Genomic DNA, 15,926 nt, shown 5'->3' with positions numbered 1-15,926 from the left:
GCGGGGGGAAGCGTGCTGGATGTTAGTGCGCGGTGATGAGCCACTTAAGCGAGACTCTGTACAAGCTTACGAACGTTTGCATGTGCTAAAGACACAGGCGGCTTTAGATTAAAAGGAGCATTAAGGCAAAGCGGCATCTTTTTTCTCTTTTCTCCAGTGTTGAGGGTCAATGCTCGTCTGGAATCTAGGCTGGAGATAGGGGTCAGGTTTGGGGTCAGCCTTTCACAGGCTGCTGGTTGTGTTTTCGGTGCGTGTGCCCTGCAGGGCCATAGCTGCAGCGTCACATCTGAGGGGATTGAAACATGCAGCCCTGTATTACATCATGGACTGAATCATCCAACATACATGCTTATCAGTCCAGTTGTGCTCGGTGGTGGTGAACATGAATTGCAGTTCAGTGGTAGCATTGAAACCTGCAGTAACCAGACTATACACTACTAATTTGCTTTGCTGAAAAATGGATTGTGGAACAGGTTTAAAACTTGACACTGACAGAAGTAGACATGTTGTGCTTTTTCAGTGTGTGTGGGTTAAAGTTCTGCAACATTAAAAAGCCCCAAATCAGCTGGTAACAGAAGCTCCTTTCCCCCACAGAAAACACTGCTCCTGAAATTCCTTAAACCCCTCATCATACTTCTGCATAATTGCGATGCCGCACATTTCCACAATGCACGCCGGGCAGCTAGTCCGGCACGCCCCCCCCAACAACACCGGGCTAAAGTGAGAGCTGAGGCCGACATTTCCTACAGGAAGCCGATGACCAATCATAACGGAATGGGCTTTATCCAGAGGGGCAGGAGTGGGCTTAAAGAGACACGGGCTAAAATGAATGAATAGAAGTTTATTGTCCTCCAAGGGTGGAAAGTTGCCTTCTGCTCACCAGTACAACATTAAATCAGATGACCAGATGGAAGGACAATACATTCAAATTAAAAATTTAAATAGTAGTTCAATTTCTGTGGGTTGAAGTGCAACAGTAACTATAAAAAAAAAACTGTTTAAAAGTTAGTTGAAAGAGTTACAAGTGCAGTTTGGTGTTGAGGGTAAAAGTGAAACAATGGCAGAGCTAGGACAGTTTAAAAACAGGTAAGACCTTAAATAAATAAGTGATGTGGGCATGTAAACCTTTTCATCAACCTTTAAACTAACAAACCCATAACACAATTAAAATCATGAATCTGAATATGAGCAGAACAGGTCTCCTCCTCATAATGAGGCTGAAAACTTCCAAATCACAGTTTTGTTTTGCAGATACATTCAGTTATAGTATTTTGTATATGGAGTTAACATTTTGCACATATGTTCTTCTTGAGCACGTCTTCAATATGTGAATAAAAAAATCACGGCTAATTAGTTAGATACAGTATGAACGTTGAAATATGAGACTTTGGGGATGTTGCTCAAAATTTGCGCACATGCTTTCTCGAAAATATTACACTCGCACACAATATTACTTGAACTCAAGTTACACTGTGTCTTAAAAAGCCGCCCACTTCAAAAGACACACACATCGGTGATAATGATGCACAAACACACGCCCTGTACAATACCTACTGGCAGTTTGGAAAGAAAGGAAGCCTCAAACTATGAATATGCATGACGTCTCATTTCAAATCCTTCATTTAAGGCATACACAAGGCAGAGAGGGATACAAGTGTTCATATTTCATGTCGCAGTCGAGCAGAATTTGTTCATTTACATATAGCATGCTCTTGGATGAATAATGGAATGTAGCAGATGCCCTGAAGGAAATTAATGTTTAATGTTTACTGTATCTTATTAATTTCCCCTTTTGCTGAACACACTTGACTTTCCCGGGCCTTGCTGACTGAGTCACTTTTTTTTTTTACGAAAGGAGAGAAGAGAGAAAAATATCTTTGTCTTTAACTATTATCTTATTAATAATGTACAGTACAGCATAGACAACAGCGGGTGCACATCTCACGCGTCTCTTGTGCGTCGGGGCCTCGCCAGCGTTGTTAAAGAACACGGCTGTGTGAGGCCGTATGAGAGACGTGTGTTGTCTCTGCTCATTTCCTTGTTTTTTGTGGAGTTGACCTTGTGCTGCCATGTTTCTTGATAGCCTGCTGTGTCCTGCATTGCGCCCTCAGCCGAACGTGTTGCGCGGATCAATACTGATGAGATGAGGCAGTTGCTCCCAGTCACAGGGAACCATCAGTGCAGACATGAAAGCGCATGCAGACAAACACCAAGCGCATCTCTCTGATAAGCTGCGTTAAAACCCACGCAGCTCGCTGTATCCATTATAGCTTGAATGAGTATCTCTCCCGACTTCTCGCTTGTGCTCGACGACTTTCACTGACGCTCTTCTACAAACAAACTCTCTCTCTCTCTCTCAGTGTGGCAACGCACTGTAAACACACTAAAAGGCCGTCTGTACTTCTGAGGAAAGTTGCGTTTTGACAGGATTTCAGAGAAAACCTCATGCCTCCGTTGTCAGATTTGTGGTCTGCCAACTGTGCCATCTGGAAAACCAGGCAAAAGACTGTCAGTGGGTAGAATGGAGGGGGGGGGGGAAATGCACTTTTTATGAGGTGCAAGATACGCAGACGACGTGACCGGAGATGAAGGAGGGGGATAAAATCCTTCCCAGGGACACTCGGCTGGCCTGAGATACACTCCAGCGTGTTATCTCGTCTCCTGCAGTCTGGAATTAGTTTCATAGCGCAATACAACTCAATTTTACTGCAACAGTTACAGAGCTTTACAAGCCATTAAGTCCATTCCACTGTAAAAAAGAATTCCTTAAAACTTGAAAAGTTCTGCCACAGGAATGAGACATTTCCAGTTTCTGGCGGCTGGACCTTCAGATTATGTCATAAAACAAGACGAGGAGGCAATTTGGCTTTATTAGTGTCATGAGGAGAAATTACACCTGAAGAAAACACTTGAATGAAGATCATTTGCTCCACTGGAATGAAATGAACTCATCAGCAGATATTTTTTTCTTTTTATCAAATAAATTTTCAGTAAATATTTTCTGGATTGTGTGACTCACTGAAATAGACACTTTACAGCATGTGGAACAGATTGTATACTGCAGAGGTAACTGCCCCTATCGAAGGTGCAGCATTTGCTTTACACCAAAATGCCTGGAAAATAAGTGGGCGTGTTGATGACGATTCCAACATGTGACGGGCGCGATACTGCAGAGGTACACACCAACAGAGGTTAAATACCTGAAACCTTCCAGTAGTCAGTTAGACATTAGGAAACCTTTGGGATGAGAGGTCTTCAAGAAACGCAAGAAAGTCCAGTTGGACAACTTCTGAAGTTACCGTGACCCGGACGACTGTGAATCCTCACAGATATGGAAGAATACAAATATGTCCGGATGAAAAAGAAGGTGTCCTACACGCTGAGCACGGCAACAAAGATGTCAACTTGGAAAAAGAACTGGATTTAGGAGCTTTCGGCGATAAGGCCCAATGTCGGTGTAGATGTGCTATGAACAAAAACAAGGATTTTCACAGCCAAATTTATCTGTCATGTCCTGCCCCCTGCAGGCCCCCAAACCCCCTTTCACCTGAATACTCTGGATGTTTTCGTGTGGTTAACGCCTCTGACCTGGACAATCTCCTGCTGGGTGCTTATATGTAAAGGCGAAAGTCTGGACATTTTCCAGATATGAGAGGAGTCAAACGTTTTCTCCTAGAGCAGCAAACCCATATCTGGCCCTTCTTTGGAAAGGTTCTCCCATCACCGGGGGGATTTCGTCTCGACTTCCACGCCCATGTGGATCCGGACATTTTTCTTAGTTCACGTCTAAAAAAACGGCTTCAGTGATAAAAGAACAGTGAGAACCCAAACTTTCAGTCTTCATCCCGGTGCACAGTAGATTTGGTGTAAAGCTTGAAGAAACCTGCAGGAGGAGGGTCCCGTCAGCGCACTCTCATCTTTCTGTTAGGAGTCACTGAACATGATCCATGCACTTCTATTGATTTTGTTATGAAACATCCATACAGCCTTCGCTCAGCCGCTGCACTGAACAGAGTAAGTGGGGATTAACACCCACATCTCCCCTCTGTTGTTTCCCCATGTCCTTTCAGTCACATACACTAAATGCCTCTGACCCAATAGACTTAAACTGCATTGATGTTCAGCCCGGCCATCTTTCATTCTCTCCCCGTCCCCTAAATAGGTTACCTCTCAAGCATTCAGACACAGGGGAGCGCCGACTTCCCCATGAGTGTTTCGTCCTCCTCGAAACTGAGCTGAGCAAAGAGAGAGAGAGAGAGAGAGAGGGGGGGTAAAAAAATGGGTTATTGTTTAGAAGTGGGTCAAAATGGCCATAGCTGCAACTGTTTTGGCCGGGAGGACGGAGAGGAGGGGAGGACCGACCAAGGGATGGACTGAATTATGTGTTCGGACTTGCAGAAGAGGGGGAGGGGGGGGTGTCACTGATAAGACAAGAGATTTAATAAGAGACATTAACTACGCGAGTCTGTCAAAACGCACGACAGAGACCGAAAAGTGACGACGAGTCAAAGGATAAGATGCATTTCAATACATTTCCCGCTTTTCATTTTCAATTCAGTGAAATCTCCGCTGATATAAGCCATTTCTCCTCTGTTTGGTGTTTTCTGTCTCTCGGGAGAAAGTAATGACGTCTACAGAGGTCCCGCAAATTAAGTCCATACTTTTCCTTTCTCTCACAAACCTTCTCTAAAGCCATCCCACTGCTGTGGCTGCAGATAAGAGCCAGGACAGAAGCTTTTGAATAGTAAGACTTTGGGACTCTAACTCGAACTTTATGTGTGTGTGTGTGTGTGTGTGTGTCTGCGGGGCTGCATTTGAGAATATACAGCATGCATGCAGCTCTGTGTGCAATGGAAACTAAGTACATTCACTTAAGTACTGCACACAATTTACATGTCTGCCTTCTACAATTACAATGTACTGCTACTGTAGTTTTTACTCCACTTCATTCATTGTGAAGCTAGAGTTAATAGTTTTCGTTTAGATCAGGATTTTACATAACACATTTTTTTGTCATGGTAACTCGTACAAAAATCAGCAACTGGTTGAGGCCACTTGTCGTATTTCAAATGTGAGTCGGGGGCATCGACGTGCATCAAAGACTAAACTTAACAAATGTTTTCCATAAATACTTGTTTGAAGCCCAAAGAGGTAAAATCAAACAATATTTCACAGGATGATAATTTCTCAGAATTATATTTTGACCTTTGGGGAAGGACACAATTCCTAAACTGGGAACTAATGGACTTAATCACCAGTTGAAAAATACACCAGTATTGACCAGCAGCAATCAACTTTTCTATTGAAGCAATACTAAATACTTATTGTACATGTATATTAATATGATATAACCTGTGTAGTTCTACTTGGGTTATGTTGATTGGAGAATTGCCACTAGGTGCAAATATGTACATATAAAATATAGCCGCTTTAAGTCGATTTTTTATTATTTCAATATTTTTTATTTCACATAATATTTAGCATTACTTTTATCTAATTGTTAATATCTGAGCTCCTTCTCCACCACAGTCTGTGTGGGAATGCTGGGACACAGCTGAGGTCACAATAAAGACAGGTCTAATTAAGATACAGAACTGCACATTCAACACATTCAACAACACAAACAGAGAAAAACAACTCTTTCAACTTCATAACAAGATACAAAACCAAAAGAAATTCAGCTTTGATGCAGTAAATCGAATCTCCCTTCAACATCAACCTTCCTTGAACAAACGCCGAGCTACCTGGGCTCAGTGAGCAAAACCTCCAGTTTATACAAACCAACCAGTGTGGCGAACACCCTCCTCCACTGTGATTCAGAGCACCTCAAGGAGTCACCAGTATAACGGGGCTGGGGCCATGTGTGTGGGCAGAAACAGCTCTACTCCTTCACGCTGCGAGCCGGTGCAGGCAGACAAACACTTCACTCAAATCCTGATTAGTGGAGTGTTCTCCAGGCGCTAAAGCATGGAGGGATAATACACACCGTCCGCAAGACTCACTCTAATTTAGTGTTATTTCAAATTAGACCGAAATACTTTCGTGTGCTGCAGGACTGAGGCTGCCGCCTTTGACTGGTAATTTTACCGCCATTCTTCCGCCGGCACAAAGTGGCTCGCCTATAGGGAGCGATTGTTTTTCAGCAGATGCAATCAGTTTGTGTGTGCATGTCTGAGTGAGTGTGTGTGTGTGTGTGTGTGTGTGTGTTTGTTCATTTACAGTCCACAATCATCCTAATCAAGTCACTGCAATGTGGCCTGGGAGTCTGGTTACTGTGAGTGTGTATGAGTGGAATTTAAAGGGTTATTTAACACGTTATTATTCTCCAAATATGAGTTCGTGACACATGCATCAGTCTGTCTCACACACACTCCCACCCACATGCAGCCCAACACGGATATTGCTCTGCTGTACAGCGTTACTCATGTAGACACACACACACACACACCCATCTTGGAGGTGTGTAAAAAAAGTGCTATTTCAGCAAACCCTGCTGTAAGAACAAGTGCTTGAAGAGTCTCTCTCTCTCTCTCTCTCTCTCTCTCTCTCTCTCTCTCTCTCTCTCTCTCTCTCTCTCTCTCGTTGTTGTCTTCTCTCTGCCATCCTCTTTTTAAAGTCCACAGGCGTAAAGTCCTTGTTCCATGTTTACGAACTGTAAAACTATTCATGTATCTCTCTCTTTTGTGGCTCTTCCCCTGCGGTTTGCTACGTGCACAGGTTAAAGAGAGGTCATGTGAATAAGAGATCAGCATGAGGTCCCGGACGATTCAGCCAATCGACTTCAATCGCCCCACAGGCCTGTAATTAAGACGTCTAAGAGGTGATGAAACCTCTGGATTCAATTTTCAGTTAATTTCCGATCTCTATTTGGGGACAAAAGCGTTTCACACATGACAAAACCCACGCAGCAGGAACTGATGGGACAATTTTACAGGCATGACTATTTCTAATTCTCCTTTGATCCCCCCGGTGAGGATCTCGGGCACGGACAGCAGGATGCAGGCTCAGAAGTACTAGATCAAATAATACGCTATGTGAATGTGCCCATCAGGTTTGTTAATTCCGGTAATTATTGTTGGATATACACTCCTCTTTTGTCATGTCTTCAATCGAATCTCGCAGCAGGAGTTTCACTATAAATCACAGCTGATTTTGTGAAGCTGTAAAATGTTATGATCATCGTGGGGGAAACAAATCCTATAGTATCCTATCCTTTACTAAAAAGTAAAGAAATAATTAAAACTATAAAAAAATATTTGAGATGAATGCATGCAGTAATATGATAAAATAAATTGAATGAAGGGAATAGAAACATTTAAAATTTTTATAATATAATAAAATGGCTAATATAACAGTAAGAGTGGTAAAAGAGTGTGGAATAAAAACTAAATTAGGAAACTAAAAGAAAAGAAAATAAGAAAAAAACTAAGAAAATAGAGTTAAATAAAAGTTGAGATAAGAGATAAATTATATATATATTTACTTACAGATATATAAGTGTAAGTAAATATAAACAATTACAAATGTCTAAAAGACTATTCTTAGTTGTAGGTAAAATGTTATATAAGGTTGAGAGGCCCACTATTATAAATACACAGCATGAAGTGAGTGAGTCCACAGTGGAATCCTATTTCAGGCTTTACTCACTTGCTGAATATTAACATGTAATTATTGGTATTATCAGTCCATGCATGAAGTAGAATTCAGCTACAGTTGTAGACTACACGGAATACAATGTAATGGTGTTCATTTATTGACTCCCATCTCCCAGTCATGTTCTCTCACTGCTGCTGCTTTGTTTATTAAACATAGATGTGTATTGTCACACGTTCATTTGTCTGGCTTCACCCGGGGCCACAGTGAATCGCAGTAATCGCTCCACTGATCATGGCGTTCATCTGGGCGCTTAACTCACACTGAAGTTTATTGAAGCCACTTAGATCAGCTGTTCTGGAGCCGACTTTCTTATTTCAGGGTTCATCAGCTCGGAGTTCAGGGTTCAGCCCAGACTTTGTTAAACCTGTTTTACTGAAACAGGTGGTTTCCTGTCCCCCGTGTGTATTGAGGTCTCTATGTTCCTGTGTTATTTTCCTGAGCCGTGTTTTTTTTTACCAGTGCTACAGCCTGCCAGTAAATCTTGAACATTCTCTGTTGATATTAAAGAACCTTCACTGCACCTGCCTGCCTGTGTCTGCCTTTAGGTCCAATGAATCACTGAAGTGCAACAGATACACAAGTCACGACGTTCCTGTTATATTCTGCCCATAGACTGTTATTTGTGAATGAACGATATTCATGCCAAAAATAGGCCAAGGAACAGGAGTGCGTCCCCATTACTTGGAACTCTCCTGCCGAGTGTACTGCCGCGACACAGACTGTAAACTCTACCGATCCCATAAGCCACTGTGAGGAGTGCAGCGTCAGCTCCTGAGCGAGTGAACCAGGGATTCCTGCGCTGCTCGTTTTCCGAATTAGTTTTGACGGTCCTCAGCAGATTTGAATCATCAGCCGATCCCATAAGCCATTGCACTGTTTTTAGCGGAGTGCAGACAGTGACGGCGTCAGAGCTTCATTCGCCAATGAGAGCGTTGAGCCAACATGGGTTACTACTTTGTAACGTATAGTAGTCAGTCAACTTTATTTGTATAGAGCACAAATCAAACTAAAAAGGGCCCTCAGAGGGTGCACATCTCCACCAAGGCCTAACATTCGCCTTATGAAACCACATTTACATTTAATAGATCTCAATTTGCACACACTCCTCAATATCAGTCCGATGAACATGCCTGTTTCTTCATCAAGATCCATGAATTATTCTCTGAGGAATCAACAGATATTTGGAAAAACACCATATCTCACAAAGTTATAGAAAGTGACCAAACATTCCTGGAACAACCCCCTAGTCCGCATCCACACCAAAATCGATTTGGTTCTTCCCTGCCCCGTACTGCATCCTTCCATCGTTTTTTTGTGGTAATCCATTTGGCCGTTTTTGCGTAATCTTGCTCACTAACAGACAGACCTTTGATTAGCATGAGTGAGTGTCTCACTATGGGAAACACCTCCTGCGTGACCTAATCAGAACACTAATAACATTACACCAGCTCTAATTGGCTGGCACTGTTGTCAGGAGGGGATGGGACCCTCCTCCTAATTAACAACTGACTACTGGGTACTAAACTAAACCGTCCACTGATTCGAGTGCACAACTCGGTCACTGGGCGCTTTGTTACCAGCTGTACACTTGTATAATAGCTTGAGAGCAGTAGCAAAACTCTTTAATCAAATTTGGTTGGGCTTGAGGCACATATGGATGTAGTGTTGGATGTATAAAGATAAGAAATAAGAAAAAAAGACTTGACAACCAAATAAAGTTTATTCCAGTGTTCCAGGAGTTGTACCAAAGTGCTTCTGGCACAGAGTTGGGGCGATTAGGCTTCTGTTGACTACATAAAGAAATCAGATAGGGATTGGGGATTGGCAAGCTGATGAATGCTGTAATATAGTTTACTCCACCATCACCCGCAAACAGAGACATAGCTCAGACTTTAATGGCCCAGAGCGGCGACGCGTTCTTTTTTATACGTGCGAGTCGCCAGAGGGTGTGAGGAGGACAAAAACAAGTTGCAAACAGAAGAGAAGAAAATAGAAAAGAGGAAAAAAAAAAAAAAAAAGAGGAGAAGAGTGACAGACAGTCTTTGTCTTCTGGCTATAGAGGGAGAGAGAAGAGAGAGAGAGAGAGAGAGAGAGAGAGAGAGAGAGAGAGAGAGAGAGAGAGAGAGAGGAGCAGAGAGATGGGCTCAAAGTTGTGGCTAATTAAGGCTCTCTAATAAAAATAAGAAATAGAAAAAAAGAAAAGCTGGACATAGCGCTGGGGAAGACGTTATTAAATCATAGCCGGTGGTGAGGGAGAGTGTAAAAACATTAGTGCGCACATTCAAAGCACCACCCTGGGCCTATTGGCTAGAGTTAGATTTAAAAAGTAACTAATATGAAAATTTAATTAGGGCTCTTTCATCGTTAAGGGAGGCGTCTCTCTCTGTCTTCTTGAAAAGGAAACCAGAAGCAAACCTCCAGGTGACCCAGCTGAGAGAGCCAAGAAATAATGGACTGGCTTTATTGCCAAATTTAATACCTGTGACCTGTCTAAAGAGGCATAAAGATTTAAGAGCGCTGTTCCTCGGCGATGTTATTTCGGGATGTGCTGGTGGAAATATGTGGACGTGAAGAGGATGTATCAAAACGGAGCAGCTTCGACAAATAAGAACATTGCGTGTGAGGAGGTGTCAAAACAAGAAGTTGGTTTCACAGTTAATATATAAAGATACAAACTGATTTTATCTGATTTAGCAACAGTGACGGCTCTGGTTCCAGAAGTTAATTTTCACCATTCATTTTCTCCATTGACGTTTCAGAGTTTGAAGTCTGGAACCGGGTCGACCAGCTACAAGATGAATCGTGACCATTCAACATTTCATTTCGAGCAAAAACGAAATATTGGAGAATGGAAAAAAGACTGTCTACATGAGCAATTATGATAATTCCAGCCGTCTCTTCTTCAATATAACCTTGTTGCCAGTATAGTGTTGCAATATCTTGTAGTTTGTGTCTTGTATGCATGTATGTATACAGCATTTTAGATAGTGTATAGTAACCTTGTTTATAACTATACTGATAGTGGTACAGTGCTTAATTTGCGACTGATAAGAAATCCTGGCTGCTCTGTGTTAAACGTAATGTAACGCTGGAGGATGTGGTTAACATTTCCATGGTAACCACAAGCTCCACCAATCAGAGAGGTTGATACTAGACCTGAGGATTGTGGTAGTGTAGTTCTCGTTGTTGACATCGCGAATAAAGCAAGTTTGTCTTTAAACACGATTTTCGATATTATAGACTTGTGGTTTCTACAGGAGCATATAACGTCTTTTCACAATCTTGTAGCTTGTGGCGAGTCACCTTGGAGGGTTACAATATTGTGGATGATCATCAAAATAAATGGGATTTTAATATCCAAAATGTAATTTGTGTTAAAACAAAACCATTGATGGTTTATCAACGATCTTTTCTCCATGACTCAGAGGAGATGATGACAAGATGTGAATCTATCAACGTGCAGAATCGTTGGCAAAAATAAAATATGTAGCTTAATAAAGGAAAACTTTACCGAAATCCCTCTGTATTCTCATTAATAAAAACAGGGGGAGACAAGACTACCTTGTCTTTTTTCCATTATGAACGTACTTCCTTCCTTGAATGGCCCTGTTGCATATTTCAATCACCTTTCTGCAGTGATTCTGAAAACCAGCAGTACAGCCTGAACGCACTAGCAAAATGGCAGATGGACCCAACTGTGCACTCAGGAGGTCTGGTAGAATACAGTGCAGGGAAATAACATGACTGCAACAAAACAAGTTGACATTTAAAGCCACTTCAAATAAAATGCCTCCGTGCTGCTACCAAGTCGCCGGTGAGAAAACCACAAAGCAGAGGAGACACCTTAAAGCGCACCACGCTGAGGTGACCCAACTCAACCTGACATGTTAAATTAAACTAAGCATATTAATATAGTTATTGTGTAACTTTGTCTTTTAGCATCTCACAACAATGGGACCATTTTCTCAGACGGGGTTTAGTCTCAGTGAAAGTCGGGCAGCCAGTCATCACATCATTTTGCTTAAGGCTGCAGTTGGTGTGTTTTCAAAAAATAGGAGAGAAAGAAAGAGTGTGAGAATTCGAACGAGTAACTTCCAGAGACCTCCTCATATTTCGCCCCCCAACCACAGCCACAAATGGAAAATGGAAACCACACCTTTGCAAATGTAATAACACAATGCTAATCACTAGTAACAGTTCTAATCAAACATTTTATTGTGAACAAGCAGTGGTCGACACTCCTGGCTCTGATTGTTTTTTTTTTAGAAATAACAGCGTTGAAGTAGGTGGAGCCAGAAGAGCAGGACTTTTTCTAATAGCTGCAGCTTGAGCAAATATGACAAAAAGTCATTGTTATCAATATAAATGTTCCCTACTGCACCTTTAAGAGAGGCTTGTGTGTTTTAACTCAAAACTAAATTGCACATACACTTTTCCGGAATGGTTCTGTGACAGCTCAATTATCTATTTGTTATATCTAATATATACTAACCATTATTATATAGTATAATGTATAAAAGATTGTTTTGGGGTTGAATAGTCTTATCTTGGTTTGTGTCCAAAGACTTAAGTCTGCATTAAAATAAGAAAAAAGGCCTACGAAATGATTTTGTCCAGTAAAACTTAAATATTTGTTTTCTTTGACTAAGGTGAGACTCAATAGTCCCATATTATTTATTAACACATTTGTAATTCATTTCTAAAATAAAATATGAGATTTTGTTAGAGAATGAAAAAGCTGATTTCCATTGACTCTGTTCTTTTCAAATCTCACCAACCTTCATCAACATTAGGCGTTCAGTGTCTGATGTTGGTAAAATAGAAGTAGAAATTTGAATCTAATGAACAGTCCCATTATTAAAAGAGCGCTGAGGTGAACGTAATGAAAGACCCGAGGGACCAGCATTACCTCCGTGTGCAGCAGTTTCGTCCGAGTCGTGAAGTCCACCATAAAACGCTCTGGTTTCAAATGACCTCCACAAAGAGAAACAGGGCATGAAGATGATGCAGCGTTACTGGGATGTTACCTCACTGATATCATCCTTAACGTGTTTGACTTCAAACCGATCCTCTCTGCACAAATAAACGTTTTTTAACCTTCATCTGGTGGTAAAAGAAGTTCGATCATTTGAGGAAGGAACAGAAATATACTTCTCGAACAACGGAGAAACAGAAGTGATAGGTGAAAGTCAAATCTGACAGAGAATGTTTAATTATTCAACGCATGAGCACTTCATGATTTATTGATTGTTTCACGAGAGGAGAGCTGAAATAAAAGAAAAATCGTGGCTTCGCAAATCACGGCCTACATTTGTATTTACTGCATGTGTGGGTATCAACCTGCTCAATGCCCTTCCACCTACTTTTTAATTTCCCATCTACGGTATATGAATGTGAATCACAATATTGAATGAAAAGGTGTGGGCTGTCGTGGCAAAAGCAAAAACAAGTATTCGTAAATAAAAGCTACCAAATAGAATTTCTCCTCCCATCTTCTGTCAGGAGGGTTTGTGAGTTAGCACGCGTCATCTTCAGCTCTCGGAGTCACAGCAGCAGACGTGGGACCCATGAATGCTCACTATTAGGGGAACAAAAGAACAAAGCACAGGAGGGAATCATACGTTTCCATTGTGTTGGAAAGAGGAGAGGGGGGGGAGAAAAAAGAAAAACAGCTCCCACTCTCATCACCAGGTCTCAGCAGCACGGAGGCTGATGATCCAAAGAGCTGCTCTGGAATGCCGGGATAAGCCGTGCCACTCGGGGCCGTCCCCGAAACGCCAAGAGAGCACGGCTGGCGGGGGGGGGAGGGAGAGGACGGAGAGGGAGCAGCAGACGAGTCCAACACTCATCAGTAATCACATCTCCCCTGACCAGGACGCCTTCATGCACTCTGTAAAACCTCTGCATTAGTGTTTTCCATTTCCTCAAGAGTTTTTTTTTTTTTTTTTTTAACGCCTCGTGTATTTTTTCGCCACAGGCATTCTAACTGAATTATCCAAGCATAGCCGCAAGGCATGCTGGTTATTTAAAATCTGCTATAAAAAACAGCACTGCCTTGTTAAATGCAACATCATACTAATGATTGGAGAAGCATCCGTTCTTTCTTTCAATTCATTTTCTTTGACAACCGCTCATCCGATCAACTCCAAATTCGGTGAGTGTATTTCTGAGTACACATCGATTGTCAAGTGTTTTGGACGAGGGGTTGTTGAGACCCCGACCCCAAACTGACCCCAGATAAGATCTGTCAAGTCTTAGAAACCGGCCGGACAATTCAATTTATGGGCACTGAGATGAAAAGGGTTCATGTTGAAACTGTAGCGGGTCAGAGGACGTCAGCTGAGTAGTTGATCCTTCATATGGGGCCAAGGACACATTTGCGTTCACACAGCGAAAATAATGTGGCCACGTGTCCCGGTCCACCTCCGAATGTGGTCTGAGTGATCGGATCTCATCGAGGACACGTTCGGGTGCGTTCAGGGTGGATTTAGACCACTCAGGACAGATATTTACACCGGGGCTGTACGGTTTTCTGTGATCCACATGAGACAAACTCTTCTTCCAGTTTTCTCCTTGAGTTACCGCTCATACCGCTGTGCCCTGTGGAGCTGTAAGTAACTCACACAGTTCTTTTCAGGATGAAGTACAGACGAGCAATTTCATTTGCTGCACAGGTGACTGGGAGCATTTCCAACGCTTTGGTGGGCATGAATCTCTCTGTGCGGAATCATCGGGAAAAAAAACATAAATAGGAAGGTAAAAGCAGACAGCCAGGATTTTATCAAAAGGATAAGTGAACAAAAAATTCTGACAAGAAAAACAGACAGAAAGTTTCTATCTTTTTTAGATATTTGATTTATAATGTATGCATTAAACTAATCACTTAGTTTCAATTAAAATCCGTCATTGCATATGTCTAAACTGCTATGACGAATATCCCTGCAGAGAATAGTGATTTTGATAAATATATGGGAGTTATATACACTTACTCTATATATATATTTCACATATTGGATATGAGTACATATAAGTACATATTCCAATAAATATATCAGAGTCAACCAATTACCTACTCACTACCAACTCATGTCATCAACATTTAAACAATTGCACAAACCAATTTCCAAACCTATATGCCCTGGATATAAGCTTTTTGCATTTTTTGCTAGCAGCAAGTTCAAATTTAAAATTTAAATTACAAAATGTACATTTTTTTTACACAAATATAGCACAATGGCGCTGGGGTTTTGTTCCAAACATCAATAAAGAAGGTTTTGAATTTGCTATTTGAGATTTATGCCAATAACTGACTTGGCATTGTCTTCTTTAGAGGAATTTGCCAAACTGAAACAGGAAATAACAGGATTGCTGTTAAATCAAGCTGAAAATAACTGCTGTCTATGACTCCAATAAATGACAAATAAAACTTAAATCAGTCATTATTATATTCTGACTTGATCTAACTTGCAAATCATTTGGTTTTTATGTGTTTTAAATCTGATTTGTGTTTGCTGAGCCCTGTTGAAGAATTTCTGTCACTGATGGGACAGCCGATAAACAATTGTAGTCTAATGAGAGATGGATAATCTTTATCTCCAGTAATTATAATGAACCATCTGTAACATGTATAAACATGTAGTAAAACGTCTGTGGTGAGAGAATCAGCAGTCTGTCCATCCCCCTCCTTCCCCATCGCCCCCTGCATGACCCACTAAAATATCATACTGAGAGAGCAGTGGGAACAAGTCTCCCCAACGGAGGCTGAAACACCATCTCTCTCGCTTTCATTTATCCCCTCCTCTCTCCCGAGACTCTTCTCATTAAGCAATCGCACCACGTCACCAGTATAACAACGTTAATAGGAGCTGATGATCAATCCTAATTGGTCTCTTCAGAGCGCCTGTCCACTGGTGGAGGATCTGCCTCGGCACCCTAATGAACTATTCATCTAGTATCAGTGAGCCCAAAGGTCAGCCTCCACACACACATCACACCAGCGACACACACACACACACACACAGACACAGCAAAAGTCAACAGACATACACTCGGGCACATGAAGTCACAGGCATTGGGCCCAAATAGAGCCGATGACATCAGTGAGACCAGCGTCCCCTTCAGGAGCACCGGTATTTCCCTGTAAATTTCATACACATGCTAATTGGAATTCCTCAAATCTTCGCGTGTCTGCACATGAGACGTCGTAATGGTGCTGAAGTCGAGTCAAAGGGAACCACACAGATTAACACATATGCATAATATCTAAGTGT

The sequence above is a fragment of the Hippoglossus stenolepis genome, chromosome 20, assembly GCF_022539355.2.
Source record: "Hippoglossus stenolepis isolate QCI-W04-F060 chromosome 20, HSTE1.2, whole genome shotgun sequence".
Classification (NCBI taxonomy): Eukaryota; Metazoa; Chordata; class Actinopteri; order Pleuronectiformes; family Pleuronectidae; genus Hippoglossus; species Hippoglossus stenolepis.
Note: the sequence above shows the minus strand (reverse complement) of the source record.